Below are 26,437 nucleotides of genomic sequence, written 5' to 3' on the forward strand. Positions count from 1 at the left end.
GTAATAGAATCATGGTGTTTTGGGTTTATTCATTTTTTTGTCATTCATTGGTAAATTCTTTTATTTTCTTTGTAAAATTTCCAGCATGTTTTCAGCTGTGCAAAGATGCAACTATGAGAAGTTGTTTGGTTTGAACGTGAGCACAAGTGTTAAAGTCTAAGAGCGCCGTGGATGTGATGTGGTAGGTGGGGCTGAGGCCTTACGGAAGGGCAGATCCCAGGGAAAGGAAGGCAGACTTAATTGCCTCATCACCCCTCCGCCATGTAGAAGATTCTCCTTCTAGGGCTAACAGGTTCTGGGCTTCGTTTTTCTAAAAGAAGATGTGCTTTCCTTGAAGGCATCTTTTGTAGAAGGGACTAAGCTACTGAGAAAATAACATCACAAAGAGATGTTTCAACAAAACTGATTTTATTTGTACCCTTTTTATAGATTCCATGTAGAAGCGATATCATATGGTATTTGTCTTTCTCTGTCTGACTTACTTCCGTCAGTATGATAATCTCTAGGTCCATCCATGTTGCTGCAAATGGCATTATTCCATTCTTTTTTATGGCTGAGTAGTATTGCATTGTACATATATATACCACATCTTCTTTATCCATTCATCTGTCGATGGACATTTAGGTTGCTTCCATGTCCTGGCTATTGTAAATAATGCTTCAATGAATATTGGGGTGCATGTATCTTTTTGAATTATGGTTTTCTCCCAGTATATGCCCCAAAACAGAAATAGAGTTACAGATATAGAAAACAAACTATGGTTACCGGGAGTAAGAGCAGGAAAGGGATAAATTGGGAGATTGGGATTGACATATACACACTACTATACATAAAATGGATAACTAATAAGAACCTAGTGTATAGCACAGGGAACTCTACTCAGTGCTCTGTAATGGCCTACCTGGGAAAAAAATCTTTAAAAGAGTGGAAATATGTACAGGTATATGTATAACTGGTTCACTTTGCTGTACAGCAGAAACTAGCACAGCATTGTAAATCAATTACATTCCAATAAATTTTTTTTAAAAAGGCAAAAAAAAAAAGTAAAATGATACCAAAAAAACCCCCAAACTAATTTTATACAATACTGTAGAACTGGATGGGTCCTAAAATGTGGATACTGGTGTTGAGGATAATAATGATGCTAAAGAAATAAAGTACGTGTTTAAAAATATGTTTGTTATAGAGAAAAAAGTAAAAGATTGAGATAAGCATCAAGAATAAAATAAAAATCGCCCATAAGCCTATTATTCTTCGCATTCTTTTATATATCCTGTTTTATAGATAGATAATTAAAGAAACAGAAGAATGCTGAAAATCCTGTTTTTACGACTTGATTTTTTTTTTCCAGTTAATATACGACCTTGTCCATAAAAATATTTTTAGCACAGTTTTAATTTTTGTAGAGGTTTTTTGGTTTCCTCCTCAGCATATATCCTCATTTCACCTTTTGTATCCTTATTGATTTGGGGTCGGGGTGAGGGTGAGGGGGGACTTATTTCCTCTTGTTGAGCCATGATATTGGGTGGAAAGATGCCACTTGCAGTCCTAGGAGTGTGCCCTAAGTGGTTTATATCTGTCAGTGCTTCCACCTTCAGCCCTGTGATCAGTATATTAATGGGAACGAAACAATCTGGGCCAATGAGTGATAACGGATCCCAGGACAAGCGGATATCAGAAGGGCCTTTCTTTCTTTGGATGGTGTCTGAAGTGGTGAAGTTTGTGAAGTTCCCTCAGCCATGTTTTTGTTTTTGTTTTTGTTTTTGAATTAATTAATTTATTTATTTATGGCTGTGTTGGGTCTTCGTTTCTGTGCGAGGGCTTTCTCTAGTTGCAACGAGCGGGGGCCACTCTTCATCGCAATATGTGGGCCTCTCACTGTCGCGGCCTCTCCCGTTGCAGAGCACAGGCTCCAGACGCGCAGGCTCAGTAGCTATGGCTCACGGGCTTAGTTGCTCCGCGGCATGTGGGATCTTCCCAGACCAGGGCTCGAACCCGTGTTCCCTGCATTAGCAGGCAGATTCTCAACCACTGCACCACCAGGGAAGCCCCCCTCAGCCATGTTTTGATCACGGAGGGGGAGCCCTGACCTGATGGAGGAAGGCTTCCTCCTGTGGGCCGATGGGATGGGTGCTGGGCGGTGCCCCTACGGCCAGTCACTTCCAGATTCAGAGCCCCAGGCAGAGGTTCTGATTGGTTGAGTTCTGCCACGTGTCCCCTGCCCCCTCTCCTCCCCACACACACATACAGGGACCCTCCCGTAGAACCCCCACAGTGGAAGGTGAGACTTCCTCTTCTCCCCCATGGTTCCTCCAAAATACTAAGAAGATATGGATGTTGCGTAGCTTTATGGCAAAAGTCCACCCCAGGTATGATACACATTCCCGTATCCCCACCGCAGTAATCCGTCAGTTATTGAGGACATCTGTTTTTTTCAGGCACTGGGCTAGATGCTCCATGTGTAGAATCTCTAGCCATTACCACAACCCTGTGAAGTAGGTATTTACAGGTGAAGAAACTGCTTTTCCCTTGTTCTGAAAAGGCTTCCCTGGAAAGAGTGGGCCAGAGAGGCCTTGTGTGGAAGAGTTCTGGTCATTGAGGGGAGAGGTTTGGCTCTGCAGTGAACCAGACAAAGGCACAGTCACGCTTACTGGCAGTTTAACCCTAGTGAAGTGCTCTCTGTCTATAAAGAGGGGAAAGAAAACATCTGCAAGTTGCAGGAATTCCAGAAGTATATTCCAGAGCAAAAGTGTTGTGAGTTAGACGGACAGACACCAAGATAACAGAGGAGTCAGGGCTGGGGGATCTTGTTAAAATGCAGGTTCCAATTCCAGAGGCTGCAGAGGAAGCCTGAGTTCCTGCATTTGTAGTCCCCACCTCCTGGTGATGCTGACCTGCCGGTTTGTGGAGCACTTGGGTAGTCAGGTTCTAGGTCACGAATGAAGCTGGACCTCATCACCCTTATTTTCGCTCCCTAGAAGCCCTCCCTGCCACCCATGACATGGCACTCCTGGATGTGTTCAGTATTCTGTGTGCTATGTTTGCTCACTGCATAGAGGACAACGCTTAGTCATGGCAGGTGAAGGGGATGCCCCATCGCCTCTGCTTATCCTGTGTAGCTTAACTGGAAACTCCTTCGCCTGGAGCTGAGCTCCTGAGTCAGAAAGCATTGGTGGAATCGTGGCCAAGCCCTGGGTGGAGGGTTTCTGGGAAGGAGAGGTGGGAAACGAGAGGCTCTCGGTGTCACCAGTTCTCACCATTGTTGGATGTTCCCATCTCACTGCACAGGAAACAGCTTCATCTGCAGTTTCCTTCATGAGTACAGGGAGATCAAATCACTCCCCGGGTAGAAGGTAGGAAAGAAGGTGACTTGTTTCCCACTGGCAAGACTTTTCACCTGTGGCCGAGATCCAATCCCAGGGTTCCGCACATTTAAGATGCAGCTGAAGAGCAACAGATTCAGAGTCGGAAGAACTAGATGTCACTCAGGGCTCCCAAATGACCTTCTCATGTCCTTGGACTAGCAACCCAGCTTCCCTGAGACCAGAGTTTTCATCTGTAAAACAGAGATTTTCAAATAGTACAAGCTTTCTAACAACTGTTGTGAAGAACAGGTGAGAAAATAGAGAACTTTGACAAACAAATAAAACATTATACAATTATAAAGGATTATTGAGACAAGGGTTCTAAAGCAGCTTAGCTACCCAATTGCCTGACTATAGGATTATGTCCTAGACTGTCAAATCTTATTAGGTGGGACCTAAATATACCCGAGGAAGGGGCAAAGCAGAGAGAAAGGTGTGTAAGCTGCTCAGGAAATCTGTCATGTACCCTCCTTTTTCACATGGTGTGGTCACTCCTGCCCCCAAGGTTGGGACGCTAATCAGGACAGGAACAGCCAAGGCCAGACTGCAAATTGTGTGCAGGGTGCACTTAGCTTAAAGGTAAAGACATCTACCCACTTTAACAAGGCACATCCAAGTAAGAGGATGGAGTCCAGTTTCTTCCGTATCATTGATACTAAAAATGAAAATACCCCCCCCACACACACACACCCAATCCAATGTAAGGAGGGAAAAGAACAAAGAAAGTATTCACGGCCCACTTCTCCCAAAGAGTTACACCCACTCTGGAAGCCTGCCAGCTTCCTACCATTATTCTTTTCCAGCTCCTTGACCTGAATTAACAAACCCCATGGCCTTATTTTGAAGAGATTGGTGCACAAGCTCTGGATAGGTTTCTTGACATTTTGGGAAGAAGCAGGGAATAGCTCAGAAACTATGTAGCATACAGAGCAGGAGATCTGGGACGTGGCCGGAGGAGAGCACAGAAGGTAGGCACTGGTTGTAAATTCTCCGTGTCTCAGTCCACCACAATCAAAAGGTGTTCCCTATGAAACTGATGATACTGAACATGAAGGGTACACCAGCTCAGCTCCAAGTCTAGGAAAAGAAATGCCGAGGAAGTCAAAGAATCAGCTCTGTTTGCCCAAAGAATGACTCTTCCCTTTAGCCACTGGAATCAGCTGAAATGTTATCTTCTAGGAGTCTCTTTCTCCAACACCATTAAACAAATTAACACCCACCCCTAGACATGTACACACATGGCCTCCCCCGTACCTCTTCCTCTATCTCAGCAATTGGCATCCTATGTTTTGTTTTGTTTCTGTTTTCTCTCTTCCATCACTATAATGCAAGTTCCATGAAAGTCTGATTTCTTTGTTTATTATTATATCCCCACCACCTAGAATGACCTGAAAATAACAGGTGCCCCATAAATCTCTCTGAATGAATGATACCCTGGTATCAATGTCCACGAACATTGCCCTCACCTTATTATTGTTTTAGATTATTGTGCTTTTTTCTCACTCGTCTTACCTCCTTCAATATTTTCCTTAGCCTATTCTACCATCATCATCATATCATCATCATTATCATCATCATTACTGTAACCATCACATAAAATGGTTTGCATTTCTGTTTGTGGAGAATTTGAAGACCATGGCTGTCCATGGCAAGAGCCTCCTGGCAATTGTTCATCGAGAACAAGAGAGACCAATAATTGCCCTTCAATTAGACATTTCCCAACCTCCTTCAGGCAGGTTGCTTCCTTCGTGAAACCCACTTCTCAGGGTATGTTTCTCTCCAGGGCATTTATGAAAAGTGACTAGCTTAGTTAGATAAAAGGAAAGTCATAAAATCACTTTCCTGGTGATGTCATTAATCAAAGGCAAACGGTATGCCGATCTTCTAACTCCCTGAATTGCATAGTGATTTCTAAGTGGCAAGAAACACATTTCTCTAGTGTGAGCAACTTTGTCACAGGCAGGAAAATATCTTTGGAAAACGTCTGACATGTAGTAAACACTCCACATTTTTGGAATGAACGTGTGGATGAAATCCCCCTGCGTGCTTCCTTTCTCCCTCCTATCTTGGTGGCTTGAATATGGGGAGTTGTGGTAGAGTTAACTACATGTCCATACTTTTTTTCTCCAAAGCCCAGCTGTCCCTGTGTAGCCTCTGTCTTCCTGTACATAAAACATTCCCTGTGCATCTGGAGACTCAAAGAAAGGACCCCGCCAGTCTGCACATGAAATTTGCAGAACTCCCCTTCTGCACCTGTGGGCTGTGTGATCTGGAATATATTTGTGTTTCCCGCTCACACTTGGAGCAGTGAGATTTGACCTTTAGAAAGCAGTGGTTGGAAAAAAAAAAAAAGAAAGAAAGCAGTGGTTGAGAGCCTGTTCTTAAGTTCTTTTAAAATCATGTACACATTGCAAGAGCCGGACACCCCTGCCTACTGAACGCTGAAGGAATGTACCTTGAAGCCAAGTCTAGACAGAATTCCAAGGCAGGGGAGTCAGTGGGACAGGGAAATCACCACAGGGTCCACGCCAACTTTCTGTCCTGCAACTTTACCATTTTTGTGTTACTGGATTTGAGCCAATATGGGAGGCCTTTGGTGCCAAGAATGACCATAACAAGTAGGCTGGGGTTTCCACTGGAGGTTAATTTAAAGGTTCCACCTTCCTTGAGCTCCTCGTTTAGAGTGCATTTCGTTTCCCAAGGCAACCCCAAGATTTTCCAGGCCTCTGGTTTGCCGAGGGAAGGAGAAAGGGGAGGCTAAGCCACGCTCCACCATTTCTTAGTTTATAGCCACCTGTAATCAATCATCAGACCAATGGGGATTTACAAAAACAATTGAATTAGGAAAATACTAATCCCAACTGTCAACGCGATGAGTAAAGTACAGAATCAAAGGGAAGGACGCAGGCACCTAGCTTTCCACCTCACTCTCTGCAGACGCCGCATCCAGCTTGACCACTCAAGGCTGCACCACCTGAGCCACACAGCTGCTACCCCATGAAAAGCTGGCCACCCTGACCCTCATGTGGTTCTTAGACTGCCCGTCTCCACCCATTTCAGAATCCATGTCCCGAGAGCAGCATTCTCCCGGCGCCTGACTTCTTTAATTTAGAGTCTACTCTCTCCCACTCAAGCCACACATCCCATCAGTCCTGCAGGTCTGATGATTTGACTGCTCATTCACACCAACCTTTACCACCGTGGCACTGGTCCTGTCCTGGTCCCACCACCTCTCACCTGGTCCTTGCTTTGTCCACTTCCTGGGCATCCGTAACTTGCTTCACTGACATTCGCTTCTCAAGGATTGTGTAAGGGTGTATGTTCTAGAAGTTCTACTCACATGCATCCCTTGGGACCAAATATCCTTTCTCACTCTGCTCATAGCTTCCCATGTAATTTTGAAATTATTTGATGATATCTCCTCCTTAAACTCTCAGCTCCTAGGCAGTAGGATTGTACCTACAGTGCCTGGTGCAATATCTGGAACACAGTAGGTCCTCAAGAAATCTTTGTTGGACAGAAATGATTATCTTCACTTTCCCCCTAAACCAGTATTCTTTGCATTGATCTCTTGACTTGCTTTATTCCCTGCCTTGACAGTGGTGCAGACTGCCCTTTGGTGATGCTGCTCTTGGTGTCTTGGTGAATGAGCACTTCAATCCTGACTCCTAGGGGACCTCTCAGTTGTCCTGGGATCCAGCCCTGGGCTCTCAGTAGCCTTTCTGCAGTTCTAAGACACTTTTTCAATGAGGATCTAATTCCCAAATGACTTTGAAACTAGGACTAGTGAGTTGAGTAGATAATCACTTTAAATTAAAAAGTCCTCCCAGAATAAAGACAGAGAAACGTAGGGTTACATGGAAGAGGCCACAGCCGTAGAGCACCCCGTTGATACAAAGAGCTGGGACGTTAGCAGTCCTAGTACTCAGTTGGTATGAAATCAGTGTTTTTTGTTTTTTTTTTTTTTCTCCCCCTGTGCCATACAGTAGGTCCTTATTAGTTATCTGTTTTACATACAGTAGTGTATACGTGTCAATCCCAATCTCCCAATTTGCCGACCCCCCGTTTCCCTCTTGGTAACCACAAGTTTGTTTTCCACATCTGTGACTCTGTTTCTCTTTGGGGGCATCTATCTGGAGAAAACCATAATTTAAAAAATGTTCTTTGCAGCACTATTTACATGCTGCAAACAGAACATGGAAGCAACCTAAACATCCATTGACAGATGAATGGATAAAGAAGATGTGGTGCATATATACCATGGAATATTACTCAGCCATAAAAAAGAGAAAAATAGTGCCATTTGCAGCAACACAGACAGACCTAGAGATTGTCATACTGAGTGAAATAAGTCAGATGGAGAAAGACAGGTATCGTGATATCGCCTATGTGTGGAATCTAAACAAATGGTACAAATGAACTTATTTACAAAACAGCAATCAGTGTTTTTTCTGAATTCTGGCTGCATACCAGCATAGTCTAGGGAGGTTTTAGAGAAGTTGATGCCCAGGTCCAATCCCGAAGACTCTGATTTCATCAGTCTGGGTAGAGCCCAAGTGTTGGGATCTTCTAGAAAGCCGCCTGGTTTGTTGAGCATCCATGATTGAGATGGGGTGGTCTGCAGAGCTGCTTCCCATCTGATTCTCCAGCCAGAGCAAGTCTGGTTCACTGTGGGCTTCACAGAAGCTCAGCTTCAAATGATGCTTCAGCTTGAAATTTCACTGAGAGGAATTCATTGAAAAGAAAAGAAAAAGACTACAGAAGGATCACACTGACGTTTTTCTAACAGTTAATTTAATCACTGATGGGCACTGGCACACGTAAATATACACCCAACGTGAGTAGGACACGTTACGTGCGCACCTCCAGAGAATGCGGGCTGACAGGCGTTGCTGTGCTGTGACCTGCTGAAGTGACACATGTTTAACTTGATCTCATATTTGGGGAAAACTTGGAGACTGGTCCTCATTAAGGTAGGCTGGAGGACATCTTCTAGGGTGAGGGAGCTCCTTGAAAGACACAAGACACTCGCAGATTGCTCACAGCTCACCCTTCCTTCCTTCCTTCCTTCCTTCCTTCCCTTCTTTCTTTCTTCCTTTCTTCTTTCTCTCTTTCTTTCTTTCTTTTCGTTCTGTTTTCCTGAAACAAGATGGATATCACTAAGGACATTATAAGTATGTCAACACTGGACACTATAGCTTAAGCTTAAAAACAGTTTTTTGGTGGTTGTTTTTCAGCTATTTCATGCCTGCTACATTGCAGTTACAAGTTCAGAAATTCTGTGTTTACATTCCTTTTGGTCCTGGAAGAACATCCACCTTAAGAAGGAAGTAGCCTAGCAGAGCTTAAGCGAAGGTGTTTGATACTCACTTCATATTCACCTAGGAGACAGTAGATTACATGACTTAGTGATTGCAAAGCAATTAGAATAGTGTCTTGCATCCAGTGAGTTTAGATAAGTGTCTGTTAAACAAACAAAAAAATAAATGTAGCGGAAAGCCTCTATTTTTGCTTCTCTGTGTCCATTTGGGTTTCATTTGGCCTTCCCCAATCAGTGAAATTCAAGTGGGACCAGAAAGCCCGAAGCCCCTTCCCCAGTCTTTTCTGCAGAGAGCAAGGCTTCCAGGAACAGGACAATAGTACGACCTTCATGGGGGCCTTTCCAGCATATTTGCCTTCAGTGACCCCTTCCTCCACAAAAAATATTAAAAATTACATTTTATGACTGCTTTAGTATAAAGATGAACATAATACAAGTTGTATTCAGTATTATATATTCATTATTATTATATTATGTTTTTCTTCTGATTAAAAAGAACGTAAAACATTTTTGAGGGCTCCTAAAAGTATCATGGGCCCTCGGCAATGTGCCTCTTGTCCCCTAGTCTCATACTAAAGGCCTTTATTTGCCAGTTCTTTTCCTCTCCAGGACAAGATGGGAGGGTTTTGTTTTGTTTTTGAGGTTTGGGAGAAGGCAGATTTCATAGAGAAATTATAAGTCAAATTCAAAGCAATTCAACAAGTTCTTATTAAGTATCACTATGTTTGTGAGTGCCTGTGTACATTCTCATCACATTCACACACACACACGCACGTACACAATCTGCTTGATAGGTCCATAATTTACCCACGTCCCAAACGTTTTCCTATGAAGAGCCAGACATTCAATGGAATTCTAGTCCCAGGCTATATAATTATAGTTCTTCAACTGTAAGCAACTAAGACTCTGGCTAACTTAGGTTAAGAAAGGAATTTGTTGGAAAGTTACTGGAGAACTCTCAGAATTAAGAAAAAGCCTCATGTCATTTTTCTTAAAGATACTCTGCTCTATTGTGTTTTGAAAGCCAGAGTGAGAAATTTGGGCTAAGTTACAATGTGACAGGAAGCCATCGGATAGATTTAAAGGAGAGAAGTGATGGAAGTGATCTGATCTATATTTTCAGATAACGTCTGTAACTGCTGCATGGCTAGTAGATTGTAAATGTGTGGGATGAGATCAGGGTAAGTTAGGAGACACACTTTGGCCGCCATGTAAGGAATGATTGGGTTTTGCTAGTGGGAAATGTCCATGTAGGGAGCCATGGACAGAAGCAGAGCATGTTTTTAAGGCCGAGAAAGGAAAAGCAGCATCGAAGTCTCCTCCTAGACGTTCCCAGGCTTTTGACATGACGAACTGGTCAACAGTCATGCTGCTTACTGACAAAAAAGACCAAAAATCAAACGATTAAAAAAAAACAACTGGACAAGGACCATGTTTGAAGATGGTATCAAAATTATTGTTGTGGCAGTTTGAGGTACCAGTATGTTTCCAATGGAAATGACAAGTCAGGAGGAGGTATCTGCATCTGGAGTTTCAAGGAAAGGCAGGACTGGGGAGATCTTGTTTCAACTTTTATGAAAGTGATATTTAAGGTGATGGATCTGGGTGAATTTCCTAAGTTAAAGATACAGATAGAGAGGAGCTCCCAGGTGAGCCCATCCACACATGAAGGTTCCTCTGAGAAGGTGGGTGAGTGGGGAGTGAAAGCAGGAGAGCGAGCTTGGTGTCCCAGCAACTCAGGGAAGATGCATTAAATTCTGCTGAGAGGTAAAGCCAGGAGAGAGAGGCCGCGAATGGATTTGGTGGCATAGAGGTCATGGGTGACCTTGACCAAGGCAGACTGATGGGTTTGGTGGAAATAGAGGTCTTATTAGAATGAATTGTTTTTTATCCTCATTGTATCTAGAACAACGGGGAGCAGAAAATGGGAGTTAACTGGAGGGGTTATAGCCTCGAGGCAGGATTATTTTAAGGATGCATGTTTGTATGCTGATGGCAGTGATCCAGGAGAAAGGGAAATTGTGATGATTTAGCAAATACAGGAGCCAAGTCTTTGAAAAGACTAGAGGACATGAGATCCAGGTGTGTGTGTGACTGGAGCCGTTACCATTTGATGGGAATGGGAACTTCATCCCTTATGAAAGACAGAGGGCGGAGAACAGGTAGGTCAGCAGATATGGCTGGGGAAAAATGAAAAAGCTCCTAGCTAATCGTTTTCTCAATAATGAGGCAAGTTCATCAGCTGAGTGTGGAAGTGGTCATGATGTAAATGATATGAGGATAGAGGAGTGGGAAATAGTTGTTTGGGGGAATTTAAAAGTGAACATGGAAAGGAAATACATGTAGGATGGTCTAGCACTGTTGAGTGTCCATTTGAGATTTATGGACATGAAATGTATGAGACCAGTCATTATAGTGGGGTTTTTGTCCAGCAATGTTTAGTTGCACTGAGGCAGTAGCTGTGGCTGCTATTATTAATAATAGTACTAGCTGGTATATATTGAATGCTTACTATGTGTCAGACACTTTTTAAAACACTTTACAAGTGCTTACTTTATGAGATATGTACAATTACTATATCGCTGTTACTCTAGGTACAGAGAAGTTAAGTAATCTGTTCAAGGTCACACAGCAAGTAGGGGCTGGAGCCCATTACAGATCCAAGCAATTAGACTCAAAAGACCACATAATTCACACCTCATAATATCACTATTAGGAAAAACAAGGCAATGTTATGTAAAGCATCTAGCATAGTCCTCTGCCCACAGGAAATTTTAGGTAATATGAACAGCCGCATTTCAAGAGTAAAGTTTTAAAAAGCTGAAATATGTGAATTCTGAGCCTGGTACCTGGAAATATTAATGCTGGTGCACATCTGCTCTGTCCACGCCCCACTAACCCAGGTGATAATCTGATCTCTAAATCCTTAGTCATTTAACTGCTGAGACTGTGTTGCCATGTGAGGCCACTAGGTGGCGCCACTAAAGAACAAGACTTTCATTTACTTTCAGATCCTTAACTCAAGATATAGGTGGGCCAGTGGAAGTTAGACCTTGACAACCAAAAGAAGAGTTGTCATAAATAAATAAATAGGTGGCTAGAGAGAGGGATAGAGTTGCATTTCAATCATGTACTGGGGCAAGCAAATTAAACAAAAGAGTATGTGTATCCACAGAGACCGTTATGGAATAGGCAGGCAACAAGGACCAGTGCAAATTTCTTGGGCTTGCAAGCTAAATAATGAGACAGAAATCTTGCCTACTCTGTCAAAGCCAAGCTATACTACAAAACCGATAGATCCATGGGTCAGACAACATTTCAAACCGTGGCTCGGACACATACGTATTTCCTTTGCATACCGCCAGCACAGGTAACTGACACGCAGAGCTGTAACTCAGGAAAGTCTGTGCTCCTGCTATTTCTCTAGCTGCCACCTCCATCCAAGGTCAACAAATGAAAATACCTAGTGTTCCAAGGAACGCTGCCTCATCAGGACTCTATTCCGGGCATCCCCCTTTGTGCAGCACCTACATTCCAGTCGTTGTTCTCTGAATGGCCACCGTCAGCTGCAGAAACAGCCCTGCATACTTTTCCTCTTGATTTCTCTCTAAGCAGTGATGTAATGAGATTGAAATCTCTGCCTGTTTACTGTATCATCACCAATAGCTCAATGACTCTATGGTATTCTGGAAAAGGCATAGATACAACTAAAATATAAGTAAAAGAAACAGCTAACCCACCCCACCCCGCCCTGCCACATTATCATGGCCTGGGGGTATATTTTCCAAGTTCACCCTCCCCCCATCCCTGGCCATCTCCATGCCTTTCTACTGTTTCCTGGATCACCCCACTAGGGCCATATGTATCTGTTGTAGCCAGTGCAACTGAGCTCCCCAAACACAGATTCCCATGAAAACCGAACAGAAGAGGAGGGAGAGGGGGAGCATGTTAAATGTCTCATTAGGCCTTCTGTCTGATTCTCATTAGATTCGCTGACTGCTTCTCATTAGGCCCATTGCCTCAACTTCTTTCAGGCCCTGAATATGTAGGCCAGTGCCTATTGTCATGGCTGGTCGAGAAGATCCATTTCATTTATTCATAAATTGAATGTGGCCTCTGAAAAGTCCCAGGCAATTTCTTTTGGGCAAATTTAAGACAGCCTTACTGTTGTTAGTTGCTATTTTTTCGAGCAATCCAAAGCAGGGGAGGCAGAAGAAATAATTTAAAAGACCCAGCACGAAAACTTCCAACCCTGCTGCAGAACTGGGGCACGGGGAGGTAATTGTTGCAGCCAAGAGGCCAGCCTGATGTGCAGACATCAGTAACGGGTGACATCGTGGGCAGAGTCACAAATACCACTGGGTTCAGAAAGTAACCGTTGCGGATATAACCAGAGGCCCAGTGGGCAGGGTACGAAAGAGGAGAGCTGTCAGGGCCCATCAGTGAGCTACAAGTTCTGTCTTCTCTGCCCTCTGGGAACATTTGTCCAGTGTGTTGGATTAAGAGGCAGATAATAACACAGAAAAGTCACCGTGCAGTTGAATATTCTACAAGTTCCGTGTGTAGTGCTTTGCCCTTGTGAAAAGAAATCACCTGAATCTCAGTGTTCCTCTGAATATAAAACAAGTGCCTGATCCCTTCCGCTGGGAAGAAAACTCCCAAGATACGGCAGGCTGGGAATGGAACTTACGGATGACATGATGTGGGTGACCTCGGTGGATGCAGCCCTTGATGGTCACGTCAAATACGTTATCTCAAGTGGGAAAAACAGGTATTGATGAGCCTTTGCTCCAAAAGTGGTAAACAAATGCCTACTTTCTCTATTCTCTCTTTGCTCTTGTTTTCTGTCTTGATGTTTGAATTTCTCATTCAGTGAACACGATGTGGTCCCAAGATGGTTTTGAGAGTCATCTGGTGCCTCAAGTCTGAAGTGATACTCCCAAGGAATTACTTTTTTTTTTAATTTATTGGAGTATAGTTCATTTATAATGTTGTATTAGTTTCAGGTGTACAGCAAAGTCAATCAGTTATACATATATCTGTAAGGTCGGATCTTAACAAACGGCACCGTGAAACAGAGGAAAGCTTCAAGTGAGCTTTATTAGGGAGAGCTCCCGGGCGAGGTTCACTGGTCCGAGAGAAAGGGGCCAGAGAAGTCGCACCTGGGCGAGGGTTGGGCAAGATTTTATAGGGGAAGAAGGGAAAGGGGTGTGGTGAATCTGGGAGGGCGCAGGGTATTCCTTATTTGGTGGTCTTTTCGGGTATCCTGGGGGACCATTAGTCCCGCCCCTCGAAAGGCGGGAAGGCTGGGCTGGGTTCAAAGTCTCCAGGTCAGTTCCTGGAACTGGGTGGTCCGGAATGTCTCCAGGGCAGTTTCTGGAACTGGGTGGTCTGGAGAATTTCGGTCTGATGCAACCTGTGAATCTGATTGTGTCCCCCTGCCTCGGGCCAGTTGGCCTTACAATATCCACTCTTTTTTTTAGATTCTTCCCCCATATTGGTAAAGAGTATTAAGTAGAGTTCCCTGTGCTATACAGTAGATCCTTATTAGTTATCTAGTTTATATATAGTAGTGTGTTTATGTCAATCCCAGTCTCCCAATTTATCCCTCCCCTCCTTACCCCTGCTAACCATGTTTGTTTTCTACATCTGTGACTCTATTTCTGTATTGTAGATAAGTTCATTTGTACCCTTATTTTAGCCAAGGAATTACTTTTTTTTTTCCTAGACAGTCAAGTTCAAAGGAAAATCAAATGCTTCCCCCTCAACTGAAATCAAGTACTTCCCCCTCAACTGAATGTATGATCTGGGTTTGTTAGAGGCCTTTAGAGGAAAGTCAGACTGCCCAAGAGAGACATTTGTGAAAGGGTAAGATTGGACACCTTCTCCCTGCCCCGTGCCCCGACGACGCAGAGGGCAGAGAATAGGTGCCTCCCTATGAAACCTATTCCTGCTCAGGAAGTGAGGCGGGTATTCCCTAAGGAGGGAGGAGGGGGTGAGTCAGAGAAGAGGCAGCGGGTGTGGTTCCTTCCAGACATGCTCCAGCTGCTGCATAAGCCGGAAAGACATGGTCACTTCTCCTTTGTGGGTTTTGCCTGAATTTGCAGTGTCCCATTTTTGAGATAAAACTGGAATCCTGTTTTTATCCTGTGCTATACGAAGAATTTCTGTCTCGGGACATGGCCATATCAACGAAGTTGCATAGTTTTAAGGTTAGTTATTGCCTTTGTATCAGGGTATGTGGTCAGTCGTAGAAGGACCTACATCGAGTTTAAAGAATAGAACTTTCTGGTATGAAAGGGCATGGTCATGCCAAAGATGCTTCTTTGAAAGTTTTTCTTTCCTTTTTTTTTTTTCCCTCCACCTTCAACATTGACCTCTAAGCGAGTTTCAGCATTCTTGGTGAGCTGCCCTCATCCTACTGTAAGTACTCTCACTTTGGAGGACTCAACCTCTGAGCATTTCAGGAAATCTGTATCCCAGACGGTGCTCATTCACAAACCTTCACCAACAAAAACTGTTTTTCTCCCAATTGGCTCACGGAGTTCACTGTTTCATGAAGCCCTTCTAAGACGGCAGGTCTCTGTGCTTTAATATCTGAAAGAGAGATTCTTATTGGTACCTGTGGGCCATGATTTTGGGGATGACATAAAAATTTTGGCTCCAGAGCTCTTTAGCAAAAGCCCAGTTCAGAGACAGGCTAGGACAATGGGCTGAAAATGATCTTGGCCTTTCAAGTGCTTTATCCTGTCCAAAGTTCCAGTGCGAGAACCTGATCTCCCAGAAAGTATTTCTTTTATTTGCCAACCACAGAGAATCACTGACAAAACTAATTAAAGAATTTGAACCTCATTCTGTCTTTTGTTAGCTGACCCTCAACCAGGGGCTGGACTTGAAACAAAGACGGTCTGAGCCAACAAGATATAGAATGTGAGGCTCTCAACCAGGGTAAAGAGGACTGCGTGCGTTCATTCGCTCAGAAAGAGCTACTTGAGCACAAGATACCTGGCCTTTCCCCCCCCCCTTTTTTACAATGGAAAACGCGTTGGGTTGCCATCAGAAATAATGAAGTTTGAAGTTCCTGAAAGTTAGTCATTTATTGGACTCGACTTTCCACCCTTTTCTTGAATTCCAGGAGCCAGGTCAAGGCAATGAGCTCTCATGGAAAATTAAGCAGTTTTGCAAAGGTGCTTAAAGAAATATGCTTGTTTCAGGTTTCAGACTCTCAGGGGGATGATGGTCGTTGACTGCAGGCTTAAGACAACGATGAAGACTTCCAGGTAGGAATGGACTTAGGTAGACCCTGACCAGTCTACCTGAAAAGCCTCCTGCCCCAAAATACCTGGTCTTATCCTGGATATTCACCCTTCTTGCTTTTTTTCTCCCCCCCCCCCATTTTAAGATTGCACAGTTTGGCAGCCATAGTAATGATCACATGGAATGGCATTTATTGACTGAATATCTTGGCTGATTGAAGAATGACTATTCTAAGATTGTGGAATGATTTCTGAAAGTTACATAATCACCCCCTGAAGTGAAGGGATCCATTATAACATGCATCTTCATTAGTCTGTTAGATGACATAAATTCAAAGAAGAGGGGCCTCGGGGAGGCTCCTGGAAAAAAACAATATTATTTTATTGATCTGGAAAAATATTAGCATTAGAGATTCACAATTTATTTTTAAAATTAAAGAATAGAAGCACAAATACGATTTCATTTTCAAACGTATTTGTTTTTAACCTTGGTAACAATAAAACAAAGATTTTCGCAGAGTCATCAGATAAAAATAAAGGGTGGGTCTCGTGCCTCAAGTTGTCCACTAACGCGACTTACTGTTAACCTACCGATCAGTCTGCACAGTCTGGTTTGATCAGTGGAGATTGCCCTCATTGAAAAGACTTTTCTAAAAGCATTTTACATCAAGTCAAGGCCTCCTTAATCCAGAATAAAGCTAAGTATATACAAGAGTGACTAAATGTAAACAAAAGGTCAACTCAAGCATGAGCTCAGAATGGGGGCTCACACGCTTCTCTCCGAGTCTGGCTGGAGCATCATTTCTGCTGTGTGCCTGCCTTAGGATACAGTGCTGTGGCTTGTCTTCTAATCCCATCACTCTGGAGCCCTAGCCTTCAATGCCAGATAGATAGGTTCTCTTGCAAATGACCAAATACTTGACTTTGAACTTTTTTTTTTTTTTTTTTTTTGCGGTACGCGGGCCTCTCGCTGCTGTGGCCTCTCCCGTTGCGCAGCACAGGCTCCGGACGCGCAGGCTCAGTGGCCATGGCTCACGGGCCCAGCCGCTCCGCGGCATGTGGGATCTTCCCGGACCAGGGCACGAACCCGCGTCCCCTGCATCGGCAGGCGGACTCTCAACCACTGCGCCACCAGGGAAGCCCTTGACTTTGAACTTTTAAGGAAAGATTTAATATGGGGTGATCGATGAGTGCAAGTGCATTATGCAATCCCAGAAGTGTGCAAAAAGTCAGGAAAAGAAAAGGGAAATAAACATTCTTGGATTATTTGACCATGAGAGCATGAAAATTGCTTTCAGAAAAGCCTTCTATGACAATGGGGTCTTGAAGGAATTGCAACTGAGATCCAAAGAAAAATGAGATAGCCGTATGTATTTTTTTTTTAAATCTCTGTGTTCAATTGTGCTATGTAGAAGCCACTATTTTCTCCTCCCTTAACAAAATCTTGGGTGTATTCCATAACTTCCTGGTCACATTTGGTAATTAAAACTTAGTGTGGCTTAATTTAAACCCTTAATTGCATATCCAATTTACAGCTAGAGCTGCGACTCTGACTGTTTAGAAAGAGGATGGGGGCAAGATCTGGCTCTGGATCAATGCTGTCCTCTTCTTCCTCTAGACCTAGATACTTGGGAGCCTGAAGCAGGGCTAGGGGACTCAAGAATCCTTCCTTAAATGTCCACTCACTCTTGGGAGAGAGGTACATCTGGACATTGTTCTGATTCTTCCTGGTTCCATCTACTACTAGTGGTTTCACCACAGGTGGAGTATGTGGGTTTTTAAGCTTCCCCCCACCCTCCCCAATTCAGCCATGTCTGCCATTAGCTCTCCATCCCAGGTCTTGACTTGGTGACTATTGAAGGAATCCCATGGCTCCTGCACCCAGCACCTCCACTAATATCTGGGCTCCCTCAGGTGGAGCCAGTGAAAGGCAGGGGTCCTCTTTCACAGCATCCAAGAATGGAAAGAAACTAGGTGGGCTGGGGACCATCCTGCCCTTCCTAGGCATTTCCACCACAGTTCCTCCAAGCTCTGATACTCATGCCTTCAGAAATTTCTAGGCTGAAAGAAGGTCAGGGACTTGCCTGGCGGTCCAGTGGTTAGGACTTCACCTTCCAATGTTGTGGGGCGTTGCTGGTTGAACCCCTGGTCAGGGAACTGGGATCCCACATGACTGGCAGCCAAGAAGCCAGAACATAAAGCAGAAACAATATTGTAACAACAAATTCAATAAACACTTAAAAAAAAATGGTCCACATCAAAAAAATCTTTAAAACTATTTTAAGAAGAGGGTCACAGATTGCATATTCCTACATGCTTTGCCGCCCCTCAGGGCTGCACACCAAGCTCCCCCAAGAGCTCTAGCGGCCACTCTTCAATGGAAACATCCTAAGGGAAGGTCTGACGCCTTTGGAGGTTCGGAAGGCCTCCAATTAAGAATGAAATGTCAATTCCCCTTTATTGCAAGTACCCCAGTCGTTATAAATGACTCTTCTGGAGCTCCCCCTCACTTTGTTTCAGAAGTGGAAACATACTCTTCCCAGCCCCTGGCTTAGGGTGAGAACAGACTGGTACCAGTGCGCTGTAATTCCCACATCGCCCTTACTAAGCCATCTTCTCTAGACTGGGGAGAGCCTGGCAGGATGGTGCTTGGTGGCAGTGGGACCATCCTACTGCCTCTCAGACACCCTAAAGTGTAGTTTCCGGTCCTAATGCACGATGGTTTCTTTACGGGTCTTGTTAGAATATGAAGGTACCTCTGATTCCAATGGTATTAAATATCTTGTTATACTAGCAAAATTGGACATGACTTAAAAGTGACTTGTTTGGGGGGGGAAATGTGGTTCCAAAAAATGCAAGTTCTATGGTAAGTGATGGGCAATTGAATGAAAGATTACATTTCACATACCCTGTTTAAACCAGTTTTTTTTTTTTTTTTATATTTGGGGCTCGAAGAATAAGCTTTTTCTTCACGAAAATTAGAGAAAAGAGGCTTAATTGAGCTCACCTTCCCAAATCGCAGGCATAGAGCCACAGGACGGATAAAGGTAGAGTCATGAGCGTATGTTGTATCACATGCCCCCTGAATTCAGCTTCCAGCTTCCAGCTTAAAGATCTTTGGGTCACCCACGCATCCATCTTTCCTTCCGTCCTTACACCATCCGTTCATCCATCTCCGAGTCCTGATTGCTATCAAGTAAATTGTTATAACACAGTGTTTAATTATGTGGTCCACAGGTCAACTGCACTAGGATCATCTGGAGTATTAACAAGTACCCCAGATAAATCTGATTAAAGTTTGGAAAACTAGTGAGAAATTAAAGTTTGTGAAATTCTGGGCTACACTGCAAACTACAGTATGGCCCTTTCTCACTAGTGAAATCACTGGTCAGTCTCATCCGTGACATTTTCCCAGGCAATGAATGGCCTCGTGAAGAACCTTCCCTTGAGACCTGGTCCAACGTTTTATTCACATGCAAACTGGAATGTGCACATCTGAATAAAGTGAGTCTACAAGTGTTTGCTCGGTATGTGAAAGGTTTCTGTAAAGTGCATTCAGAGAGTTCAGATCAAAAGTAAACTGACTTACCCTAACCCTGCCTGATAGACTTACACCACCCAATAGCAAGAACTCTTCACCATCTGAAATTATTGTTTATTTATTTGTTTTTGGCTCATTCTCCACCTTTACAAATCTGAATGTAAACTCTTCGATATTAAGAACGTTGCCTGCTTGTTCACTGTGATCCCAGCACCTGGATTAGTACCCAGCACGTAAGAAGCATGCAGTTAGCTTCTGTTAAGAACTCAGTGAGGGCTTACCTGGTGGCGCAGTGGTTGAGAGTCCGCCTGCCGATGCAGGGGACACGGGTTCGTGTCCCGGTCCAGGGGGATCCCACATGCCGCGGAGCGGCTGGGCCCGTGAGCCATGGCCGCTGGGCCTGCGCGTCCGGAGCCTGTGCTCCGCAGCGGGAGAGGCCACAACAGTGAGAGGCCCGCGTGCCGCAAAAAAAAAAAAAAAAAACTCAGTGAGCCACATAAATATGTGTTTTTGTTTTTGTTTGTTTGTTTGTTTTGCGGTACGCGGGCCTCTCACTGTTGTGGCCTCTCCCGTTGTGGAGCACAGGCTCCGCACGCGCAGGCTCAGCGGCCATGGCTCACGAGCCCAGCCGCTCCGCGGCATGCGGGATCCTCCCAGACCGGGGCACGAACCCGCGTCCCCTGCATCGGCAGGCGGACTCTCAACCACTGCGCCACCAGGGAAGCCCACACATAAACATATATGAGTAGAACACAAATTTTGCCAAAATAATCAGAAGGCATTGAAATGGACTAGGGATCACAGAAGGTTGAAGAGTGGTCGGGGTGGATTTTGGAAACATTCCTAGAGGCATCAATCTTGAGCTGAAATCTGAAAACCTTTCTGAAAGGTGTAGAGAATGGAAAGTAGAAACTTGCTGCTCCTCTGTAGACTAATTCAGGCAGAGGCCTTGAGGCAGAAATTGAGAAATGGGTTTTGAAAAATCAGAAGCCCAGCTTTGCTGGAGCAGAGAGACCCTGGAGAGAAGGAACACATGAGATGGGACACCGAGGTGGAGCAAGTGGAGGCAAGTTGGAATCAAGGGTCAGAAGTTTCTATTTGGTCCAGATGGTAACACGAAGCCACTGAAGGGCCATGTTTACACATTTTCAAAATCCAATTAGAATACCACATGTTTTTATGGTCCAGTCCCCCATTTTGGACCCATTAAATAAATTAGTTGAAAGAGAAAAACAAAGGGAAAAATAAAACGATGTGTCATTCAATAGCATTAGGAAATCATGGGATAAATGTGTGAAGTTGGACTGTTTGACCTGGAACCAAATTAATCCAAATGTGGTCTTGATGACCGAGTCTCCAGCTGAACAAAGGCCCACGCCAATGTCTGAAAATATGAACAGCTAAGAAGAAGAAGAAGATGGTGGTTTGGGTGAGGAAAATAGGCCTCTCCCTCCCTTTGAATGGTTTAGACATCCCCCTAATGAGGGTGGAAGGCTAGGCCAGCTGATTTTGCATGCTCGAGTCCAAGCTCTAGAGGCTAACTCTTCTGTAAGAACACTGCTTGAGACACAGGAGGAAGCAGCTGTTTGAGTGGAATTCCCTCTGGAGGGGAAGGGAGGCCAGCCATCCAGATGGGATCAGACAGAGAGAGGATGGGAGAGAAAGCAAGAGAGCAAGCCTAGGACTGTGGCACCTACTGCCCATCCTTTCCTCAGCCCTCGCCACAAATTAGAACCTATAAAATGGTGTGTAGTGGCCCAACAAGAGTGGGAAGACAGAGAAAAATGCTGTTTTCTTGAGACAGTCACCGTCCTCATCCTCCTGTGCTAGGACGATTTCACTGTTTAGAACCCCATGACTCAAAGTGTGGTTCCCCAACAGGGGCATCCATAACCCCCAGGGGCTTCTGAGAAATACAGCGACTCTGACCTCACCCTAGACTTATAAGGAACACGCTGCACTTTCACAATCTTTCCCTAATGATTCATAAGCATGTTAAAGTTTGAGAAGCGCTGTGTCAGAAGATTTGGAGCAAAGTAGATAAGATAAAATTAGAGGTGAGAAAATTAGAGGTGAGAGAATGACTGTAATCCCCTGGGACAGGAAGCAGCGTAAGTAGTCCCACCCCCCTGCCAATGGAACTTGGACAGTTTACAAGAATTACTGCAGACCCACCCACTTCTATCCAACCATGGAGACTCAGACTCACAGATGTACACTTGTGCACACAGATAGAAGTCCCTGGGAATGCATCGGTGGGAGAATTTCTGCTGTGTCCAACCTCAGATCAGCTTGTTTTCTTTACAATATGACTTCAGAGCTACTGTCTTTTCCCTGAATTACACCCAGTTCCTTTCATCAATTATGTTTTATGTTCTTTCCCTGTTTTACTTCTTACTCCACTCTTGAATCTTTCTTGAGTGCAGCCCCAGGTCAACCAATAACTGGCAAAGCCAAATCAAGACAGTTAGAACCACAGTTATTTGCCGTTCAGCTGGAAAAATAATGATTCCCCAGCTTCTCAAGTGTGGAAATCTCTCAGAACCAACCTCTTTCCAGGGCCTAGGGACCCTCCCACATTAGTTCCAGTGAGCTTTCCATCACTCGTAAGTATTTTCTTATACTCCTCAGGAGGGTCCACACTCGATTAGCTCACACTCCACTGTGCCTCTTCCCATCATCTCAAAAGCTCCTTATTGCCTTTCTGTGTAGTTTTTAAGTCTCTGTCAAGGGCAGGGCACTAACCTGACTTAGGGCAGCAGTTCACGTCTGACGAATCTGAGTTCCTCCTGGCTCCAGGTGTCTGTGGCCCTGGTCAAGTTCTCAGTCTTTAGGAGCTGCAGATTCTTTACCTGTAGAATGGTAATAATAATACCAGCTGCACAGAAATTCGTCATTATCAAAGAGGCAATGTTACCTAAAGCTGTCAGCACGGCACCTGCCCATGGCAAGTGCTCAAAAAATGATAAGTGACAGCTAGCTGGGGCCTTTGATGGTAAATTAGATAATCTTGACTTACAAGAAGCATTAGTCTATCCAAATGCCTCATTTATACTGTGATTACTTCACTTCTCTCTGGACAGGGCTACCCTAAGATTCATGTAGGTTTTAGGTGAGAAGATTGTCTATTCAGCTACACTACTCTTATATCCAGAGAAACTGAAAGAAAAATCCAGTAAAAGAATGCAGAGTCAGGAAGTGTATCATGATGAAGCTGTGGGTGTACTTTCTGACTCTTAGGATCTACGATGAAAATCCTAAATAAAAGGCAAAAGAGCTCGACCTTGTTTAAGTATTTCCACATTCAGAACTCTTGTCAATATCTGTATAAGCGGATTACACGGCTGTCAGCACACTAAGGCCATCTGCAAGCCACCATTGATAATCCAAGTAAAGAATGTCTGATAAAATCTTACACTGTGATTTTGTTTTTTTAACTAAAAAGTCACTTCTGTGATTGCAGAAAGTTTTGTCCCATGCAGTCGACTGTGCTGTTTCATAACAATGATAAACACACATGGCACTTCACTACAAACTTGGAAATACGACATGATTTCTGCTCTTTCGGCTGACCAGTCATTTATCACAGGTCATTTACATAGGGCTGGATGGCTTGGTAAACTAATCACTCACCTCCTTCATGTAGTGCTGCGTTCTTAGTACATCACGTGAAATTAGTTGGATGATTTTAGTTCCTTCTCCTGGGAGCCACAGCCCAGTTCACAGACAAACCAAAAACAATCTGGCTGAACCCACCAGCCTGAGCCCACATCAGGGGACAAGAGTGTCTTTTTATTTTTTAAGTGTACATTAAAAAATATTTATTCACTTGTTTGGCTGCGTCAGGTCACTGTCGCAGAGCACAGGCTCTCCAGTTGTGGCGCGCCGGCCTTAGAGTGCATGGGCTTAGTTGCCCCATGGCATGTAGGATCTTAGCTCTCTGACCAGGGATCCAACCTGCGTTCCCTGCATTGGAAGGTGGATTCTTAACCACTGGACCAGCAGGGAAGTCCCGACAGTAGTGTCTTGATGTTGGATTCATGGACAGCCAGTGAGTCAGTTCTGACTTCTGAGAAGGAAGCTTTGGCTGAGGACAGAGCTAAAAGTACAGTAATAGAAAAAAAGTGATGTCTGTGTGTGCATGTGTGCATAGGTATACATATGCATGTATTTTTGTTTTTTAGAACTTTGCAATGGGTTTTCATTTTTGCTTTATATCTATTACAGTGTCTGAAACCTAAAGAAATACATTTTCTCTTCCAATTTGGATGTGTGTGTAAATATCATTTGTCTGGACTCAGCACACTCAATGCCATGGTTTCTTGGTCTCTGTCTGCTCTGAAATCATCAAGCTCTGTCTGTACATGTGTGCGTGTTTGTGGCTGTAGTTATGGGCTAATGGAGGAAGGCAAATATTCTGAAAGAATTTCAAGGGGCTACCTAATAAAATTTTGATCACGACATAGGTTATTTGCTTTGAAAAAAAAGAGAAACATCTCTTTAGATTTTTTTTCCACTGGTTTGTTTATCCTCCTGATCTCTCACAACAACATTTCTGGTCTCACACGCTCTTCCAAAACTTTGCAACGCTTCAACAAAAGGTGAGGCCTAAATCCCCTGTCTTTGAAAGTGTGCCTTTTTGTGACTACCCCAATGAATAAAATATCATGGATGTGAGGCTACATGACTTCTGAGGCTGCACCATTAAGAGCTTACAGCTGCTCGCTCTGTCTCTCTCTCTCTCTCTCTTTCAGCCTCTCTCCCACATGTCTTGGGAACCCTGAGCTGATATGTAAGGAGTACACCCTCCCTGAAAAAGGGAACCCTCCTACACTGTGAGTGGGAATGTAAATTGGTACAGCCGATATGGAGAACAGTATGGAGGTTCCTCAAAAAACTAAAAATAGAGTTGCCAGATGACTCAGAAATGCCACTCCTGGGCATATACCCAGAGAAAACCATAATTCAAAAAGAGACATGCACCCCAATGTTCACTGCAGCACTATTTACAATAGTCAGGTCATGGAAGCAACCTAAATGCCCATCAACAGAGGAATGGGTAAAGAAGATGTGGTACATACATACAATGGAATATTACTCAGCCATAGGAAGGAATGAAATAGTGCCATTTGCAGAGACGTGGACAGCCCTACAGACTGTCATACAGAGTGAAGTAAGTCAGAGAAAAACAAATATCGCATAATACCACTTATATGTGGAATCTAGAAAAGTGGTACAGATGAACCTATTTGCAAAGCAGAGGTAGAGACACAGATGTAGAGAACAAACTTATGGATACCAAGCGACAATGGGGGGGTGGGATGGACTGGGAGATGGGGATTGACCTATATTATACACACTACTATGTATAAAAGAGATAACTAATGAGACCCTACTGTATAGCACAGGGAACTCTACACAATGCTCTGTGGTGACCTAAATGGGAAGTAGATCTAAAAAAGAGGGGATATATGTATATGCATAGCTGATTCACTTTGCTGTACAGCAGAAACTAACACAACATTGTAAAACAACTGTACTCCAATAAAAATTAAAAAAAATAAAAGAAGTACACTCTCCCTGAAGCTGCCGTGCTGGAGGCAACCTGAGGAGAGACCACACTGCAGAGGGAGCCGTGCCCGAGAAGCGCAGGGGTCCAGCTCCCAGCTCTCTGACTTTTCTCAGCTGAGGCAGTAAACTTGCACGGGGCTGAGGGAGCTTTCAGACGACCCCGCGCCCTACCCTCACGCTGCCCTCGCCCATGTCAGGTGCAGCCAGCCTCCCAGTCGAGACAGACTCATCCAGATGGGCGGAGATCAACTGTCCCCACCAAATCCTGTCCCAATCGCAGATTTATGAGCAAAATAAATGTGGTTAAGTTACTCCATTTGGGGGTGGTTTCTTACACAACAACGGATAACTGGAGTACACACCATGTGAAATTAGCTTGATGATTTTTTTTTCCCTTTGGGGAATTATTTTAAATTGGAGGAACCGTAATCTAATTCCAAGACAAACCAAAACATGTGACTGAATCCACCAACCTGGGTTCACACGGGAGGGCAGCTGTGATTTGATGCTGATTTGGCGAAAGTCAGCAGCTTCTGAGAAGGAGCCTTTGCCTGGAGAAGCAGATAATAATATATATTTTTTGAAGTGTGACAACATTGTACCCATGCCAGTTTCCTGGTTTTAATACTGAACTGTGGTTACATAAAACGAAAACATTGGGGCAAACTGGATGAAGGGTACATGGATCTCTCTGTGAAGTTTTGCAACTGCACGTGAATCTAATTGTTTCCAAAAAAGTTATAAGTGGCTGTATATGAGAACGTGTGTCTGTGTGTGTGTGTGTGTGTGTGTGTGTGTGTTGGGGTGGATGATGTGGTGAATGGATTGAGTTGCAATGGCCAACATTCTGGTGGAACGTCTGGTGACTAATAAAAGTTTGATCATTACATATATTAGCTACTGTTTAAAAAAGAAACATCAAATTTAGATATTTTTATTAATTAATTCACTGATGGCCACCCCATCAGTCTCACATCAGATTTAAGAAGTGAGAAGGGGCATTTTACTTGCACCTCAATGTGTAGCATTTTCATACTGGAAAACCATGATAAGTATCGATAAAAGGGATCTGAAAACTGTAAAAGAATAGCAGCCTCTCCTGGTGGGTTCCAGTTTCTTCCAGGCTACTGAGAGGACTTGGGGGTGTGACTGCCAGGCTGGAGGTGATAATCCCTGAAGGGAAAAGCTACCAAACTTGACGTTAATCCCAGGAATCAGTTTGAACTGATGACTAAAGATGTTTTTTTAAACAACGGAAAATGAAACTAGGGGGAGTTGCACGGCCACACAGGATCCCTAAGAAAACTTTTACTCAGCCTTCTGAATTCCCTTTCTGTTTTTATCATTAGATTTCTTTTACTGGTAGGTGAAGGAAGATGGCAGA

The 26,437-nt window shown here is 43.9% G+C and overlaps 1 long non-coding RNA gene across 1 annotated transcript; it reads left to right on the forward strand.

The window, feature by feature from the left end:
• The first annotated feature begins 83 nt into the window (after nt 1-83).
• LOC132524851 (uncharacterized) lies at nt 84-23,833 on the forward strand. Its single transcript, XR_009542064.1, has 4 exons — nt 84-181; nt 14,414-14,553; nt 15,900-15,965; nt 22,566-23,833. It is a non-coding gene; the product is annotated as an uncharacterized LOC132524851 (long non-coding RNA).
• Nucleotides 23,834-26,437: the final 2,604 nt, after the last annotated feature.

Source organism: Lagenorhynchus albirostris, chromosome 8 (genome assembly GCF_949774975.1).
Source record: "Lagenorhynchus albirostris chromosome 8, mLagAlb1.1, whole genome shotgun sequence".
In the NCBI taxonomy this organism is placed as follows: Eukaryota; Metazoa; Chordata; class Mammalia; order Artiodactyla; family Delphinidae; genus Lagenorhynchus; species Lagenorhynchus albirostris.